The 19,427-nt window shown below is 44.2% G+C and overlaps 1 long non-coding RNA gene across 1 annotated transcript; it reads left to right on the forward strand.

Moving 5' to 3' along the window:
• Positions 1 to 13,395: 13,395 nt before the first annotated feature.
• On the forward strand, positions 13,396 to 16,656 carry LOC135974981 (uncharacterized). The gene is made up of 2 exons (XR_010592046.1): positions 13,396 to 13,972; positions 14,714 to 16,656. It is a non-coding gene; the product is annotated as an uncharacterized LOC135974981 (long non-coding RNA).
• Positions 16,657 to 19,427: the final 2,771 nt, after the last annotated feature.

The raw sequence follows: 19,427 nt of genomic DNA on the forward strand, positions 1-19,427 counted from the left end.
AAACAATAAAGAACCTACATGCATGCTGATAAACTTACCAGATATCACCCCAACTCTGCTGTGGGCTCTGAAAGGTGAGCAGCCCTTTTCCTATGGTTTCAAATTCATAACACCCCTTGCTTAGAACAAGAACTCCTATGAATCTGTGAGTGAGTCCTTTATCCAGTTTGGGATCTTTGAAGAGACTGGGAATAGGTAATCAGCCAGACAATGTGTCCCCTCCTCAGGGCAAAGCTTCAAACGGATGAAATCTTTGCCTAACCAGAGGGGTTATATTAGCATACCCCCCCACCAGAGTTTTCCTCAGAAATCCACTTAATTTTACAAGTTCACATTGTTTCCAAAAATCATTTGAAGTTCCTAACATTTCCCAAGCTTTATATTAGTTATGTTTCCTAGAGGAGTTACATGCACGTCAACAATAACACACAAACAATTGCATTTTAAATACGATGGACCCCAAAGGTATAAAACAAACCTTCAGATTTATCCAGGAGATACCCACTGTGACAAATAGAACAATGTCTACACTGCAATTAGATATCTGTGGCTGGCCAGTGCCAGCTGACACACACACTCAACCCTGTGAGCCCAAGGGGCTGGTTAATTGTGGCTGCAGCCGAAGCTTTGGGACCTCCTATACTTGAAAAGTTTGGGAAATGCTGATTTAATGTCAATTTTTTTTCCTCATTAAAAAAAAAAACGCATAAGATGGGCCCAAAACAAACTTGTAGCACAAGCTCCCTCTGAATTTGAGGGAGTTGAGCCCAAACTAGCTGATTCCAGTCTCAGAATGAGCACAACAAAACCAAACCCCTGCAGATTCGAACACCCACTATCTTCAGGGACTCAAAATCCAGGCCAGAATTTTGCAGTTTAGGCCCACCAATGGGAAGAGCAAAAGAAGAAATTATTTGGTGTTGAGAACATTCTAGTGGTGCTTTCCAGAAATCATTACTGACAATCTCAATTTGGCCTAGCTCCACAAAGGTATCTAGGCCTAAATACCTTTGTGGGTCTGTCTCTTCATCTTATTTACAGCAAGACTTTTTGGGTTTGGTAGAAGAGCTCACCAGCAGAATTGTTGCTGTTAAGAGGATGACAATTCCACTGCTTTCAGTCTTGCTGTGTTCTGTCCTAGACTGATACCAATAATACCACGTTGGCAAAGGATTAGTAATCATTTTAAGGTCTGATATCTCATGAGCCATCAGCTGTAGAAATACATGTCTTTCTATCAGAAAGACAACAGGATTTACAGGATATATTCTATTTCCAAAGTATATACGGGGACCATGTGCAACAGGTTTCCCATTCTGGCTGCTTGTGCAACTCATCGTGGCCATAAAGTTGGTGGGTCAACACCCTGAGAATTCACTCTGCGTGGGAGAACTCCTTGGTAGTGCAGGGCTCCTGTACACTTGGCATGATCCTGGGCAAAGGAACTGGGGCATCCTTACATCCTGGTCATACCTGGCTGTGGGCAGCTGACAATGAGTTAGAGCAGCCCTGAGGTTGCTATAACAGTCACTAAATGCAATCCAGCAGAAAAACTTTCTGGGGACGTATGCTGCATCAAACTAGGTCCATGCCACCACAGCTATGCAGACATAGGCTATGTCTACACTACAGAGCCTGTCACCAGTTTTCTCTGACAGTGGCAGTCACTTGTTAATACTTTGCACCACTATAACATATTTCAGCTAGAACTCTCCAGCTGTTTTACCAGCATTAAAGCACTCTTCACAATACTCCTGAGATGGGCAAGCCATTTCATTCTACAGATGGGGAAACTGAGACGCAGACCAATTAAGTGACATAACCAAGGTTACACAATAAGTCAGTAACACTATCAGCAACTGAACCTAGGAGTCCTGACTCCCAGTGCCTTTCCATAAGCTCTAGGTCACATTGCTCCTTTCACTAGAGCCAAAAAATTCATCTGCTGTACTGGAACTACCCCAGGATCTGAAGTTCTCCATTTTCTGAGATACTACAGCTCAAAGCAGAATCCAAGAATAGTTCAAATAACTGCAGGCCTCCATACACATGTATAGTTCCATAACATTGCAGTGGACACCTGAAGGGATAGAGATTGGCTAGAATATTACAGATTTTTTGATGAAGAGTTCTTTCCTGTGCAAGAGCAAAAGAAAGAACGTTCATAGACTCACATTGTTTTTAACCCTGAATGTGTTAGTTGGTTTGGAGATTTACATGTAAAGAGTTGTATGAACCTTCAGACTTAGAAATTCACAAGCCAAAAGTGTCTTTTTGCCTCCAAAAACAATGAGGAGTCCTTATGGCACCTTAGAAACTAACACATTTATTTGGGCATAAGCTTTTGTGGGCTAGAACCCACTTCATCAGTTGCATGAAGTGAAAAATACAGGAGCAGGTATAAATACATGAAAGACTGGGACTTGCTTTACCAAGTGTGAGGTCAGTCTAATGAGACAAATCAATTAACAGCAGGATACCAAGGGAGGAAAAATAACTTTTGAAGTGGTAAGAGCGTGGCCCATTACAGATAGTTGACAGACTGACCTCACACTTGGTAAAGCAACCCCATCCTTTCATGTATTCATACCCGCTCCTGTATTTTTCACTTCATGCATCTGATGAAGTGGATTCTAGCCCATGAAAGCTTATACTCAAATAAATTTGTTAGTCTCTAAGGTGCCACAAGGACGCCTCGTTGTTTTTGCTGAAACAGACTAACACGGCTACCACTCTGAAACCTTTTTGCCTCCAGCCTTCCCTACACTACAATGGTCAGTGTAAAAATAGCTTGCAGCGAAATACCAGTGGTTTGCTCAGCCCCAACAGCAATTTCTGTGCAGTTACAGAGCATGAAGGGGAACGCACAGCTGCTGACAGCAACCCAGTCTCTGCACTGACTCCTCCAATCACATTAGAGTCACACCACAGACCTCTGCCACTGCTTCTCAGCAGACTTCCTCTTTCGGGTGAGGCATGATACTAAATTAACTACCAGAGAATGACAACGAAGAGCTACCAGATTCGAAGTAGGAAAAGTGGCAATAGGCACAGCATTATGATCTCTGGCTCAAAAAGTTAGCCTCTTCCAGTAAGCAAAGCTCCTGCAAGAATTTGGGTGTCTAACATCTTTGCCCTTTCCCCCTTCCTAACCAGGTTAAGCCTGCCTAACAAGGACTAACATTTTTGAACCCAGGTAGTTGGAATCCCATTTGCTAAGGGGAGACCAATGAGTCTCTAATCACAGAAGGCTTTAAACCAGGGGTGGGCAAACTTTTTGGCCCAAGGGCCACATCTGGGTGGAGAAATTGCATGCAGGGCCATGAATGTAGGGCTGGGGCAGGGGGTCGGGGTGCGGGAGGGAGTGCAGGGTGTGGGAGGGGGTGCGGTGTGCAGGAAGGGGCTCAGGGCAGGGGGTTGGAGTGTGGGGTGTGGAGGGTGCATGGTGTGCAGGGTGCAGGAAGGGTTCAGGGTGTGGGTTCCGGCCCAGAGCCGCTTACCTGGAGCAGCTCTGGGGTGGCAGTGGTGTGCACCGGGACCAGGGCAGGCTCCCTGCCTGCCTGCCCTGGCCCCGTGCTGCTCCCGGAAGCGGCCAGCACCACGTCCCTGCGGCCCCTGGCGGAGTGGGGCCAGAGAGCTCCGCGCGCTGCGCTCACCTGCGGGTACCTCCCCCGAAGCTCCCATTGGCCGCGGTTCCCCGTTTCTGGCCAATGGGAGCTGTGGGAGGCAGTGCCTGCAGGCGGGGGCAGCGCACGGAGCCCTCTGCCCCCCCCCCCCAGGGGCCACAGAGACGTGGTGCCAGCCGTTTCTGGGAGCGGCACGGGGCCTGTGGCGCCATGGGGTTGCAATCTCGTGGGCAGGATCCAAAGCCCTGAAAGGCCAGATCTGGCCCGTGGGCCGTAATTTGCTCACCCCTGCTTTAAACACTCCATGAATTCCAAACCCTCCCCTCGCTGCACTATAGACACATCCATCAGTTGGACTCAGATATTCGTCTTCACTTTTTCCCACTCTAACTTGACTCTGGAAGAATCTCCAATCTTCTGACACTAACCCAGCCTCCAGTTCTCGTCTCCTGTTCTTAAGGTCATCTTTGATTCTACTGAATTTCCAATGCCTCCTCATCATTTGCACATGGACTAGAATAAGTGGCAAGTCCCAGCTTTTTTTGCCTCCTAAAGTTTGTGGTCAGAGCAGAGAACCAGTGAATCCTGGGTTCTCTTCCTTCTGCCCACACTGACATGCCACTTAACCACCGTGCCTCAGTTTCTTCATTATCATCATCACTCCCATAACCACATTGGTTGTTGAGGCACCATCATTGATGAGCAATCAACCAATTGTCTCCACTCCTGACGATTGTGTGTCAGTGCTTGAGTCTCCACGAAGTCCATTTCTGTCCACTCTTTTATGTTGTCAGTCCATCTCTTCTGTCTACCTCTTCTTCTCTTCCCCTGTCCCTTGGAGGATGATCTTGGATAGGCCAGATGATCTTGTTACATGGCTGTACCACTTCAGCTTGCCCTTCTTCACGGTCATCAGGAGGTCTTCAGATGACCCAGTGCATTGGGTGATGATGTTGTGGACCTCTTCATTAGTGACGTGGTCGAAGTAGGAGATGCCCAAGATTTTATGGAAGTATCTCCTCTCTACTACCTGTATTTTCTGTTCAAGTTCTGCCGTAAGGGTCCAGGTCTCATACGCATACAAAAAAATGGAGATGACCAATGTGTGCAGCAGTTTTAGTTTGGATTCCAGGGAGATGTTCTTATTCCTCCAAATTTTCTAGCTTTAGCTTTGCTTCTGCTGGTGTTGTTTGAGCAGTTCTTGCCCAAATTTGTGCTTTGGATCCTTCATCAGTGACGATTGCCCCAAATATTTGAACTGTTTCACTGTCTCCAGCTCTTGTCCACTGACAGTGATATGTGAGCGGATCCCATCAGGTTTGTTTGTCATCAGCTTGGTTTTCTCTCACTGATTTCCATGCCGTATTTTGCGGAGATTTCATCCAATCGTTTCACAAGGTTGGCAAGTTCACCTTCGCTGCCTGACAGGCCATCAATGTCATCAGTGATCCAAAGATTTGAGATTGTTCGCCCCCCAGTGCTGACTGCGCATATGTGATCTTCTAGGGCATCAGTCATTATGCGCTTTAAGTACTGTAGATGTTTACCCAACTGTAAAGTGGGGATGGAAATAGCTATCTACTTTGCAGGGGTGTTGTGCGGTTTAATTCACGTTTACAGAGAGCCATGGGATCTTCAGCTGTGAAGGTGTTATCAGACAATAAGGTATGAATATTGTAACAGTGTTACTGTATCATACTCAAACCCAATATTCGTCAGGGTTACTGCAATTAAAGCAGGGCAGGGGTGTATTCTCACTGCAGTGCACAGGGCAGTGCTTGTGTAAAGGCATCGCTGCATGGGGGACGGCTCTGTGAGTAGAGTTTAGCACTCCCTCCTCACACTGCCTCTTTTGGCCCAGTACAGCCGGCCAACTCTCCAGCTCCTTTGTTCACTGCTCTCTCCTCCTTCCAATCAGCCTCTCTTCCTCATGCCCTCTGGCCAGCCAGCATGAAACTTCTTCCCTGCAGTCAGCACACAGGACTAGCTCAAGGGGTCTGACCCACCAGGTATGCATCTGCCAGGCCCCCAGCCCAGCCCCAACCTGCTTACTTGGCAGCTGCTCCCCCTGGTTTATTAGCCTGTGTCCCCTACTTCTCCCCTTCTTGGCCCTGTCTTCAGCAGCTGCTCTTTCAACCTACTTCACCACCCACTGCCCCCCTCTTGCCTTTCCCCCATTGATCTTGCTTCTCCTTGCCTTCCTTTCTGGTTTCCTGTGATATCTCCTTCTTCCACCTGCCCCTCCTGACCACACTGGCTCTGAGTGTCCTCCCCTTGCTGTCACTCATCTGACATCTCCTTTAAGATCAAACCTCCAGCTGGCTTCCAACATTAAAAAGAATTCCAGGGTGAAGGAGCTGAGATGAGAATGACTGAGTGTCAGAGTGTTTTCCATATGTAAGCTTGACCAGCTGGAAGTAATTTGCTGATCAAACAGTTGAAACCTGCCATCTTGTGGCAATAGTTTGCAATAGCAACATTTAAAATGTGTTTTTAAACACTGGGCCTTTGCTAAGTACTAATTTAGCATGTATATAACATTTGTCATCCATCCATAGCTTTTAAAGTGCTTGACAAAGGGAGGTAAGCATTATTCCCAGCAGTGCCTGCAAAAATTTGGATACTCCCTCTAGACTATTAGGACCAGATTTTTCAAGAGCTCAGCAGCTATAAATTGGGCCAGATTTTCAAAAGAATTCAGCTCCCATGAATGCACTTAAACAGGGACCACATTTTTCAAAAGGGCTTTGCACCCAAATGTGCTGAGGCCTTCTAAAAATCTGGCCCCTGCTTTGACGCTCTTGAAGATTATCTTTAGGAGACAAGACACTAATAGTTATTAACTTTTTTTTATTTCAATTTTACATATTTAAAAAATAAAAGTAAAAAAGCTGTGATGTGTGGTGAGTCCAGGTAATTGCACACCAGTGGCTGATGCCTCACAATGGACACTAATGGGAGGTATTTGGCCTAATCTCTTACTTTGGTACTAGACTGGGGATCAGGAGACCTGGGATCTAGTTCCATTTCTGCCACATAGCAGCTGAGGGACTTTGAGAAAGTCTCTTCACTTCTTTGCACCTCTGTTTATCCATATAAATAATGGGGATCAAGTGCCACTTCCAGCTTCTACCTTGGAAATGTATTAGGGTTCTGCGACTAGCCGCCAGGCATGTGAAATGCACATCTGGTGGTTGGAAATGGACAGGGTCATTTTGAACCAACATCAAAAGTTTGTAAGCACAGAGTTATCTCTGTGCAAATTAAGATTGGGGGGCGGGGGGGACTCAGACAGATTTCCATAATCCAGGTAGGACATTTGGGGAGAGAGGCAGGGCTTATTAGCAGGGAAAGGGGAGTGACACTTATCACTGGGAGAGCACTGATTCCCTATATTCAACTTTCAAAGTAGAATGGCATAGTGCACCTGGAAGTGGGGAAGGCTTTAATGGAAAGTTGAGGTGGGGTTGATGGTGGCCCCAAAAGTGTGAATCACCATCTACCTGTACTTTGACACAGGCCTAGGGCCACCCTGGGCACACAAACTAATCAGCTCCATCCTGTCCCCTCACACTTTATTGAATAAGTATTAAAACGGACCTAGAAGTTACCTCAATGGGCATTTCCTGTCTGCAGAGAGGTTCCATTCCCCATGGAGTACAGAATAGCCTCTGCATCTACAGAGCCTAGGAAGCTTCCCTAGATACTCTGAGCCTCACAGCTGTGCAGGCTCCTTTTGCCTAGCTTACGGCCCTTTGTCACCTCTTTCTTATGTGATGAGATCCCCTTGAAAAAACTGCCCTTACTTCTGACCACAGCATTCTCCTCTTTGCCTGGAAAAGGGCCTGTCTTGGCCCTGCTCCTGCAATCAGATCCCTGTAGGTGGATCCCTATGCTTGTATTAAGTCCCATTGACTTCATAGCAGGCTCAGAGCTTTAGAAACTACCTCTAGTACATGGAAACAACTCCAGATTAATCCCAGTTTTGGTGCTAAAGCTACATATAGAAATGACTGCTACTTATTATTCCAAATACAGTCATTTCACTATTGCCTGGTCTCTGCCCTGTTTGCTGTCTCTCATCATAGGCTCAGGTTGGCAGCTCTTTGAGTCAGGGGCTGTCCTTTTTCATTTCATGTGTGTACAATGTCTAACACAATGGGACCCAGATTCCTGGCTGGACCACTAGGTGCCTCTTTGTCTTACACCAGTGCCTCATTCTGACATCGGCGTCACTCTGTGCTGACCAGGAGCAGGTGTCCAGGGCTTTGCAGGTCAGCCTCCCCCGGAGGAGAAATCAGTGACACAGAGCCTGGGTATCCTTTCATCGTAACTTCCTTTATTTATACCCAGACATCTGTGCTGACATGATATGGTCAAACAGCATGCCGGGCAATCTCTTCCTCCAGGAATCTCAGCCCAATATCAATGTGCAGTTCCCAGGGAGCAACTCTGCCTCAAGAGTTGACTCTAATCAGAGCCCAAGGCAGAAAGCAAACCCTCCTGCTACTCACACAGCTCCTTCTCTCTAGAATCTGCCTCTGTACAAAATCCAAGAGTAGTTCAAATAACTGCAAAACCCCATACACACACATAGTTCCATAACATTGCACCAGGCACCTGAAAGGATGGATGCATAAACCCAACATGGCATATCTTCCCAACAGTCAAAACTTGCTCGCAGACTAAGAAAAAGAACGTGGAGGTCTATATGTAACAATGCCATCTGGTGATGCCTACCATAACAATACAAATACATTAATAATAATATAATTAACGTACATGGCAATTTAGCAGGTGTAGTCCATTATGCTAAGACAAAGAAATCCATTGCCCCTCATCTCTTTTTATTGATTGGAGATTATGGGGCAGGTATTCATTTGGCAAGTATGCACATTTAGATATTTGATCCATAAATCCTTGCTGAGCCAGTGCTCTCCATGGTTTTGTTTATGGGAATATTTATTCATGAAAGATTCTAGCTTTGCTATGAAAAAAATGAACCCTAAAAGAAACAAGTATTTATTTTACTACACATCTCTTCGGAAAAATGATTTCAAACAAAACGTTAGCTATCTCCTTCCTTCCCTATCTTCCACCCACAACTCCAGAGGAAGAAGCTAACGGAAATGGGCCATGCCTTACTCTGCTCAGAAGGATTTTTCCCTTGGCACTATCCAGACATAAATAGACTGAATTCTGTGGAAAAGATTTTCTTGTCACTACTGGTTGGGTCGGGATAGAGATGAAATCCTACAGTTACGAGTAAGGAGGGAAAGCATAATAAGCAGACCAAGACTCAGAACTTCCTTGGATCCCTTCTGACCCTCTGAAGTTTTGTTTTGAAATTTGTGAGTTCAGAATGAAGTTTTTTTATAAGGTTTTGCTGCAAACAGTCCATTTTCCCATTTGGTAAAACATCCACATAGATGTATGTGGTTTGAGGGAGGGATAATAAGCTATATCTATTACATGTATTACAATAGCGCTCAGAGGTCACCACCAAGATTAGGGCCCCATTGTGCTAGGCCCTGTACAAACACATGCTTAGGGATAGTACCTGTAAAAGGCTTTACACTCAAAATAGACAAGATAGACAAAAGGTGGCAGATTATTTAGAGTAGTGCGGAGAAAGGTAATTCCAGTCCACGGAAGCTTTGGCTATCCCAAAACGTGGTTTTGTTCTGAATGAAAACCAGAAATTCTCTGCAAAAGGGAGCTCTGGCTCAGGGGCAGTCAGTCTGCTGGGCTGCCTTGGAGCCACAGAAACTGGAAGTCCTGGGGTCCCTGACTCTTGAACAATCCGCATGGAGGTGAGGGGTATTCTGGGGCCACAGATCCTGGAAGGCTGGGCTTCCTGGCAGCCCACCAGTCAGGCTACTGAGGAGCCAGGTGGGTGAATTGGCTGGAAACCAGCCTAGCAAGAGGGTTTCAAAACCTGCCTGGGTTCCTTCGGAACATTGGAGAAATCAGTCCATCACCACAAAATGTTCCAATTTCGCTAAGTCTGAAAATTCCAATGAAGCATTGTTTTTTCAGAATTTTTCCAGCCGGTTCTATTATCATCCCCATTTTACAGATGGGGAACTGAGACACAGATTATGGGCCTGATCCAGTTCCCACTGAAGTCAATGGCCAACTCCCATCGATGTCACTGGTACAAGAGTGATCGGAAGCCAAGTGGCCCTCTTTACCCAATCTTTACCCTTCCTCTCCTTACAGAAAGTTAGAGCCGTTGGTAAGCATCTGGAAACTGTTATCATCTTCCCCACTTTGCAAACCCTATGCAGGGACTGGCTACAACTGCAGCCCCTGCACTTCTCCATGTGGAAGGTGGTGTCCCTCAGCCTTTCCACAAGAAGTGGGGCAGAGGCAAGACCAAGCCTCCCCAACGTGGATTGGCCAGTACAGCTGGCTGGCGACAGAGGAGAATGTATGCTGCACCCTCCTAAGGGGTGATGCTATGCTGAACACTCACTGGACTGTGTCTTAATTGCATCTTTTGTCATTAAGGGCCAAATCCTGGTACCATTGAAGCCAGAATTTGACCATGAAGTACATGCCTTAGGGGCGTTTAATGCTCAAATCAGCTATGTATGGTAGCAAGGGCAGCCCTGTATTGAGAGGCTGGTAGCCACATCCCTTGATCAACCATTGACCATATCTCAAACTGCAATCTTAGGGCTCCTTTCCTGGTAACTAGTGCACAGGGCATGAAGCTATTCTTGCTAAACCGGCCTTGGCCAGGAAAGCTTCTTTTGGCTTCTCTTTAGTGGCTTTCAACACAGAGCCAAAGGGGGGTGGAAAATGAGTAATTCATCCCTCTTCAGCAGCCCTTCACCTAGCTCCACCAAACTTACATTATTTTCCCAAGGGAGCAGTTGTAATGTATTTAAAGTTGATCTATCCCAGAGCGCATGCTGTACTACAGGCATGGAGTCTCAATGTTTTTGCTAATCAACACTATGTATTCTGTGGCAAACTGGCCTTACATTTTGCAGGATTCTGTGGCATTGTGGTGCAGTCAACTGAAAAATTCTGGGGCAGTTTCATTTAAATGGAAAACCCAAGGTTTTATTAAAATAAGTATGGAAATGAACAATGCAATCACTATAGTATTCAATTGATTTTGTGCTGTCCCCACACTTTCAATAAGTCACAGATTTTTGCACTGACAGTGCATCACTACATCCTGGGCATTGTCAAGGGGAGAAGTTGAGAGCTTTGCCGATTGTGTAAGTGACAATTGGGGATTTTGGCATCGGAGGAGGTAGTTTGCAGCTGTGGAATAGGCATATTAGCTGGAAGTTTCTGTTCAAATGATCAGTGGTGAAATAGTTAACACCACAGCTATTGAAATGATCGTCATTAGACTTCAGAGTTAACACCCATGTGGGATTAAACAGGGTGGTTCACACTTCTCAGAGTTACTGTTTCAAGAGATCTGGAAACTCTGGCAGACACTACTGCATCACTTTAAATTCAGCTCATGCTATCAAAGTTTTCTGCACAACCACATGAGTTAGAAACACAAATGATACTGACTAGTCTATTTCCGTTGTCCTATGTGAATGAAGCTATTGCTATCGCTTATTTTGTGTAGTGTGGTAGTGCACAGAGGCCCCAACCCCACTGTGCTAGGCAAACAAACACAAGACAAAAAGACAGACTTTGCCCCGAAGAGCTCACAGTCTAAGGATAAAAAATAAACAAGGGGAACAAATGGTGGAAAGTGAATTACATTTTTAAAAAAAGGATTTAAATTTTAATAATGAAATCTGTTTTCAGTAATGCAGGGGCTTTTCATATGATTTTTAATCCAATAGCGTTTCTTTGAGCTGTAGTCAACTGCACGCTCACTCATCCCAATCCTGCAAACAGGCATGTAAGTATCTTTACTCATGTGAACCCTATCATTAGCGTTAATGGGACTATTATTTATAGTAGCTCCTAAAAGCCCCAACCAGCCCCATAGTGCTAAGCACTGGACAAACATCTACTAAGAAAAGCTGCCCTGAAAAGCTAACAATCCAAATAGGCAGGCAGACAAAGGTTGGGATTCACAAAGAGGTGAAGTGCCATGCCCACAATCATGCAGCACATCAGTGGCAGAATCTGGAACAAACCCCAGCTGTCCTAGCTCCTAATTGACTGCCTCTTTCCTTACAGGAGTACAGTTACCCACATGTGTAAGTGTTTGCAGCAGCTGGCCCCTAACGATGAAACATACCCTGTTTCCCCGAAAATAAGACATCCTCCGAAAATAAGGCCTACTTACAGTTTTGCCTCTCGTTGTAATATAAGGCATCCCCCCGATAATAAGACCTCCCCGATAATAAGGCATCCACCGATAATAAGGCATTTTTCATTTCTGAAAAATAAGACATCCCCTGAAAATAAGACCTAGCGCATCTTTGGGAGCAAAAATTAATATAAGACACTGTCTTATTTTCGGGGAAACAGGGTATACATACAGTTAGAAATCAAAATCATGTTAATAAATGGGGGGGAGGGATAGCTCAGTGGTTTGAGCATTGGCCTGCTAAACCCAGGGTTGTGAGTTCAATCCTTGAGGGGGCCACTTGGGGATCTGGGGCAAAATCAGTACTTGGTCCTGCTAGTGAAGGCAGGGGGCTGGACTCAATGACCTTTCAAGGTCCCTTCCAGTTCTAGGAGATGGGATATCTCCATTAATTTAAATTTAATTTAATTTAATTTAATGACAGGATGTTAAAATGACAAATTAAAAAAAGCTTAAAACATGTATTCTATCATCATGGTGTGACAGAAGGTCATTTCCTGCTTTATCCCAGTTAAACCTTATTGACTTAAGTATCAGTATTTTAGGAGTGCATTGAATTAAAAATGCAAATGTTGACGTGTTATTGTGGGATTGTATATAATTTCTTTAAGGAGAAGACATGGCTAATGTAAACCCAAGGACGTATTATGCACTTCAAAGGACTCTTTGAAACAATGTGCTAGACAGAGAGGGGGATTCCTAGGAAATACTTGGGAGGAGAGGAATGCAAAATAAGCCACCTCCAGATCCATCCTTTTGAAGTTGCCCCTCAAGCAGAAACCCATTATCTGGCCGATTAACTATTTGCGGTCTCTTCAGAGACTCAAACTGGATAAAGGAGGGACTCACGCGTGTGCTAGTTCTGAGCAAGAGCCGTGATGAACTTGTGACCACAGGAGAAAACCCTGTGTGCAGTTTGTTTGCTGGCCAGAGTCCTTGCTGGAGTTGGGGCGGGGGGGGGGGGGGGAGCGGGGGAGGGATCTCTGATAAGCTTTTATCTTTTATTGTTTTTAATATGTTTTTTTCTGTGATGCTTTTACCTTAAGAATAAATGGGCTTGCTTAGAAAGAGCTGTGTGGTAACTATAACTGTGGCAATTCCCACTGTTTACCATCTGTAGCAGTGTCCCTGCTGGGCCCACCTGGCTCCTGCCCCCGCTGGGCTGAGAAAGTCACTTGGAGTCCTTTGTTGCAGTGCTCACCTGGTGCTTTATTTTACAAGTAGTGTTCCCACCACCCTTTCACCACAATACACACAACCCCTTTCTGCTTGTCTACCAGCAGGGGAGAGGGGACAAGCTACTCCTCCCTTAGTAAAAAGAAGAACAGGAGTACTTGTGGCACCTTAGAGACTAACAAATTTATTAGAGCATAAGCTTTCGTGGACTACAGCCCACGAAAGCTTATGCTCTAATAAATTTGTTAGTCTCTAAGGTGCCACAAGTACTCCTGTTCTTCTTTTTGCGGATACAGACTAACATGGCTGTTACTCTGAATCCTCCCTTAGTGCAGCTTCCCCTCTTCCCAGCTCCTCCTCTGGCTTCCTTCCCCTGGGGCTTTTATCCAGCCCCAGCCTGACAAGGCCGCAGCTGTTCCAGCTTCCCCAATCAGGGCAGGGTGATCTACCCAGCTCCAATTCACCTCCCTTAATTGGAGCTGGAGTGACAGAGGGTTGGCTAAGCAGCTTTCGGTTTAGCACCCTGCCACACCATCTCTGAGAAGACAAGCAAAGCAGGCCTGCTTAGGCAGTCTGACTTTTCTGAGGAGGTCACAGTATAGGCAGGGAGCTATGCAGTCTGGAAACATCCTGGTCAGGAGAGAGAAACAGGTGTCAGACTAAGAGAGGTGTTGGCCGAGGAGCTGGGAGTCTAGAGCAGTGCCCTTACTGGACCATCGAGGGGGAATACAGATGCATTTGCTCTGAACTGTGACACGTTATTTTGTTCTGTCCCTTTAAAGTTTTCTACATAGTACTCCATAGTAAGGTGGATCTACTAATGAAATGCTTGTGAGAAAGAAACTTTTGCTGCTGACAAAGACCGAAGGTCAGTCAAAATATCCTGGGCTGTTTTAATAAAGTCATAGTTTTTTGAATTCTAAATTTATGCTCCAGAGCTCCACTGAAGTCAACAGAGCTAAGCTGGTTTATTCCATCTGAGGACCTGGTCCTCTGCATTTCACCCCTGGTGTGGATAAGTGGATGAACAATCAAATTCAATGTAATGGTCACTTTGAATCTGGGACATTGTCCTTACAGCATCAGGCTTTGAAGCTTTATGTTTTGTCTACCTTCTTGCACACACCTGTAAGGTCCGAGGCCTTTTTCTGCAGCCATGTTAGGAGAGCAGCAGCCATGAGCCAAGAAGCAGAAAGTCACATCCTCACATTCCATCTAAATTACATAAAACAATGTGATATCGGGCTGTTAAGAAGGGGATCCTGTCCTAATAGAACCCACCATCACTAGATAAAGAAACAGATCTTAAGATGTTTAAAGAAAACTTTGTTTGATAGCATTGTGCCTGACAAGGAACCACTTATCAACAGTTGTGGGTGTGAAATCTCTACTTTGTTATTGTTTTGCTTTTATGGTCCCCACTTCTCTATTGTTTATCTGTATGGTCTCTGTCTGGTTCTTTGATTGTTTCTGTCTGTTGTATAATTAATTTTACAAGTTTTAAATCAACTAAGGTGGTGGGGTATGATTGGGTAAAGAATTATTACACAATATGTTAGGATTGGTCAAAGAATTATTTTGTAACATTTTAGTAAAATGATTGGTTTAGGGATAGCTAAGCAGGACTCAAGTGTCACTATATAAACGGAGATCCAAGAAGGAGACTAGCTGGGAAGGAAAAAAGAAAGGAAAAGGGAAAAGAATAAGAATAAGAAGGAAAAACCTGGAAGAAGAAGAAGAACTCACCCCCCAAGACACAGCCCCACAGACATCAGAGCTGCTAAGAATCTTCTGCACGACCATGACGTGCATCAACCAGAACCCAGACGAGACTGAACTTGCCTGGCCAACAGGGATAGTCCGCCTGCGTGATCAGGATTGATGAGCATGGCATTGTATGCTTAACATGTGTATTTTGCTTGGTAATTGTTAATAAATAGGGGATAAGGGTATTACTGTATAAGGCTCTTTCACTGGTAAAAAGATCCCGCAAACCTGCAGAGGAGTACGCCCTGAGCCCTAGGAACTGGGTAAGGGTGGGGGTGCCTAAATCGACCGGGTTATGCCTTGAGACCTAAGAACTGGGTAAAGGTGGGTGTCCTAGAGTGTGCAGGTAACACACCCAGTCATTCTAACACTACCTACAAACATGCAATAGGCATCACCATTTATGGAGAAGTTCACAGCTAAAATATACAGCTATTATTTTTCTCATTTTTTAATTGAAGGGAAAGTACACTGTAAATAACTTTAAAATATAGGAAATTTTGCATACATGTGGATCTCGGTATGAACTAAGCACCAGGCTGTGTTTGAACACTGAAGTCTTCATGTTCAGTTTTGTATTGATATTTTCATTGACATGTCTGTGACAGTTCAGGATAACTGCACCTGTAATTCCCCCCTTGTGATCCAGCCAGGGCATCCACTCTTAGGCTTCCATCTCCCCAGCCACCAACTTACTTGGGTGAGGACCTGCATCTCTCCCTCTCCTGACCTGGGTTTCCAAATTGCAGTTTCCTGCCTACACAGTGAATTCCCCAGCTACACAGACTGCCTCAGCAGGCCAGCTTTGGTTTCTCTTCAGAGACTGTGAACAGTTACCATACAGCTGTTTCTAAGCAACCACATTTATACTTACATAAAAGCATTACAGAGACATATTAGAAACAATAAAAGAACTTACAAGCATGCAGATAACCTTCCCAGAGATCACCCCCAAATCCAACAAGGGCTCTGGCAGGTGAATAGTCCTTCAAACCCCACAGTGGGGTTTTCTTGTGGTTACAAGTTCATAATTTTTTCCTCAGAAGAAGAACCCCTGTGAGTCTGTACCCTTATGTTCACCCCTTTTACAAGACTATGATACATTTTATACAAAGTATGCATGAAGACTCATAATTTGCTGATCATTATTCTCCTGGCAAAATATGTGTGGCAACATTGTATGTAAAGTTTTAAGATTCTACTGTATAATGTTATTAAGACATTCCAAATCTGGGGAAGCAGCCAGAAACCAGTTCCTCAGAGACAAAAGGCAAACTGATACCTCAGTCAGGTGTCAATGAAAACAAATGGACCATCACCTGGTTCAGTGGCCATTTTTTGGCAGGAAAAGGGGTGTAAGTGAGACATACATCTTGGCAAAGGAACAGTGGGAGGCTCCCATCCCAACAGGCTTCCTGTCTCCTGAACCCCAGCTGGAGATGATTCTCAAAGAAGAGGAAAAGGTATAAGAATGGGGTACAGACGCCCCAAAATATTCTCTTCCTTCATCTCTACTCACGGCATCAACAACACTTGAAGGACAAAGGAAGCATCATTGGATTGGGGAGGGATCCTGGCTGAAATGAATTCAGCTAGTAAGACTGCTAGAATATCTGGTGAGAGAGACCTTTTGTTTTGAATTCACTTAGCTTGTTAAATTAGGTATTAGTTGCGTTTTATCTTTTATGTCTTTGTAACCAATTCTGACTTGTATGCCTCATTATGTGTAATCACTTAAAATCCATCTTTCTGTATTGATAAACTTGTTTTGTTGATTTACCTAAACCAGTGTGTTTGGATTGAAGTGTTTGGGAAACTCCATTTGAGATAACAGGACTTGTGCATATCATTTTCTATTAATAAAATGATGGACTTTGTATGAGCTTGTGTTGTCCAGGAGAGGGCTGGGCAATACAAGATGCACATTTCTGGGGAAAAGCCTGGGCCTGGGAGTTTGCTGGTGTTGCTCTGCAGTGTAATTTCAAGAGTGGCTGGCCATAGCACTCATACAGTATAGCTGGGAGTCATTTACTTGCTGGAGGCTGCGTGTGAGCACCCCAGGAGTCATTGTTCTCACAGCAAAGCTGTGTAAAAGGCTGGAGAATTGAGGGGATACAGCTATTCAACAGTCCAGATTGTACCCTGAGTCATGTCACACCCCTATGAATCTGTAAGTTACTCCTTTATGCTCTTTGGGGCTTTGGATCTTGGGATTAGGTAATTTGTAGACAAAGGTCCCCTCCCTAGGGCAAAGCTTCAAAGGATCAGGTCTGGCAGTGGACATTTGCATTCCCCTCCTCCCACATATTTCCTAGGAAACCTACTCAACTAACAGTTCATTCTCATCTTAGCCCATTGTTTAAAAAAGTCCTTTGAAACTCATAACACTTCCCAAAGTTTACGTTAGTCATATCTCCTAGATAAGTGACATACAATGCCACACCTGAACAGCTTACAATCTTTTAATGTATTTATCCTGACAACACCCCCGTGAAATAAAGAAGTGCTATTATCCCCATTATACAGATGGAGGACTAAAGCACAGAGAAGTTAGGCACCTAAATATCATTGGGGATCTGGGCCTAAGTTACTTGCCCATAGCCATATGCCACATATCTGGTGAAATAAGGAACTGAACCTGGGTCTCCCTTCGCCATTGGCCCATCCTTCCTCTTATTACATTTGGGGAACATTAAGGGAACCCCTTTTATAGTTTATTTAGCAGTAGTAAATTCTCATCAATACTAAGCAAAGACTCTGTAGCATGATGCCGAAAGCATCAGGCCAAAATTTCCAAAACTAGATGCATAAAGTCAGGGCCCTAAATACATGTTTGGACACCTGCAGCATTTTCAAAAGTGTTGAGCACCCACCAACTCCCCTTAGGGCATGTTTTTATATACTTAAATATGGACTCATGAGCCTAACTTTAGGCATCCAGTTTTGATAATCCTGGCTTTTGCCTTATATAGCCCATCTAATGGTTGTACATTCAAATCTTATTCAGCTTTGACGTTTATTAACATGTCTATAAACTATTTATCAAGGCTATCAACATTCTTATAACTTTTCTGAACCCCACAGGAAAAGAAATTATATTCTTTCTAGTGTGTTGCATGTTTTAAAACAAGCCAGGCTAGATAAAGAACAGTTCAACCCTACAAAGGGGAGAAATTTATAAAACCAGCCTTGTTAGGCTTTTGTGAACATGAAATTGGTGAAAGGATAATTAATGGTTTCCACGGACTCTAGGAACTGAATCTTTATAGATAATTAATAGAGGTGATAATAACAGTGTTCAGATCCTGGGATACTATCTCTGTACTTTACTCAACTGCTATGTTAATTTTTTACATTATTTTTTAATCAAACAACTTTACAGCATTCCAGAAGAGCTAGTGGGGCTCCAGTGATTGCAGGTTGCATAGTAGGATCTTAAAGAAAATTGTATATATTCTATACATCACATATTTATTATTAGTATTATTGTAGCAGAGCAATACCCAAAGGCCTCATTCAGAATCAGGGCCCTATAATGCTAGGTACCATATATACACATAGCAACAGACAGTCCCTGCCCAGTAGCTTACAATCTAAATAGACAAGGCAGATGAAGGTTGGGGGTAAATGGATGGAGCAGACAAAGAAATGCACCGATCAAGGTGATAGCTGGCAGACATCATGCCAGTTACATTTTTTTTATATGTTGTTTTTAGGAGTTTCTGTCCCGCTCCCACTTTCTATCTGTCTTTTATGAGGCATGATCCAAAGGTCTTTCAAGTCAATGAGCCCGCTTCCATTGGTGTCTAGGGGGTTTGGAGCAGCTCCATAGGGAACAGGCTGATGCGATGGTGGAGGGGATGAGTTAGTTACAAAGCACAGAGAGTGGGCGGAGCCAAAGTGCTGGCCACTCCCCCTCCACCCCAGCCCAAGACTATGGCCCCAATTCTGTAAACCACTTAAGCACATGCTTTAGCCATGGGTGCATTTAAAATGAAAGTTAAGCACGTGCTTAAGTACTTTGCTGATACCACCAGGATTGGCTTGATGTAAGGCGCTGAATGGAACAGATGGAACTTGACCCTTTTGAATGAGAACAGAGGAGCCTCAGTGGAGGGTAACCAACGTACCCCCAAGACAAAATTATCATTGAAAAGGGGACAATAAATGCTATACTGACTGGGATTTTTAGTCTGCAGAGGAAGAATATTGTTCCTTGAGTTGAAAAATGACTTCCACTAAGCAATAAATGATGCAGGCCTCAACCTATGACTTTGGGCATATCAGCCCATTATTTGTCATTTCCCCATAAAATCTTGCAATTCTTTACTTTTCATTTTTTACATTTTGCTGCCTCTTTACACATGTTTGTAATTAGCTTTTTTTTTTTTTAAATGTTTCCTTATTATAGGCTGCCCTGTTCCATGCTGGCAGTTATGTGTTTTGCCATCTCTAAGGTAGTAAGCATTCCTCACCAATATGCCCTCTTATGTTTTTACTAAGGGAGACCTCCCCTTCCTCCAAATTGTTTCCACTAAATTAAATGTCTAGCTAGT

Source organism: Chrysemys picta, chromosome 1 (assembly GCF_011386835.1).
Source record: "Chrysemys picta bellii isolate R12L10 chromosome 1, ASM1138683v2, whole genome shotgun sequence".
Lineage (NCBI taxonomy): Eukaryota > Metazoa > Chordata > Testudines > Emydidae > Chrysemys > Chrysemys picta.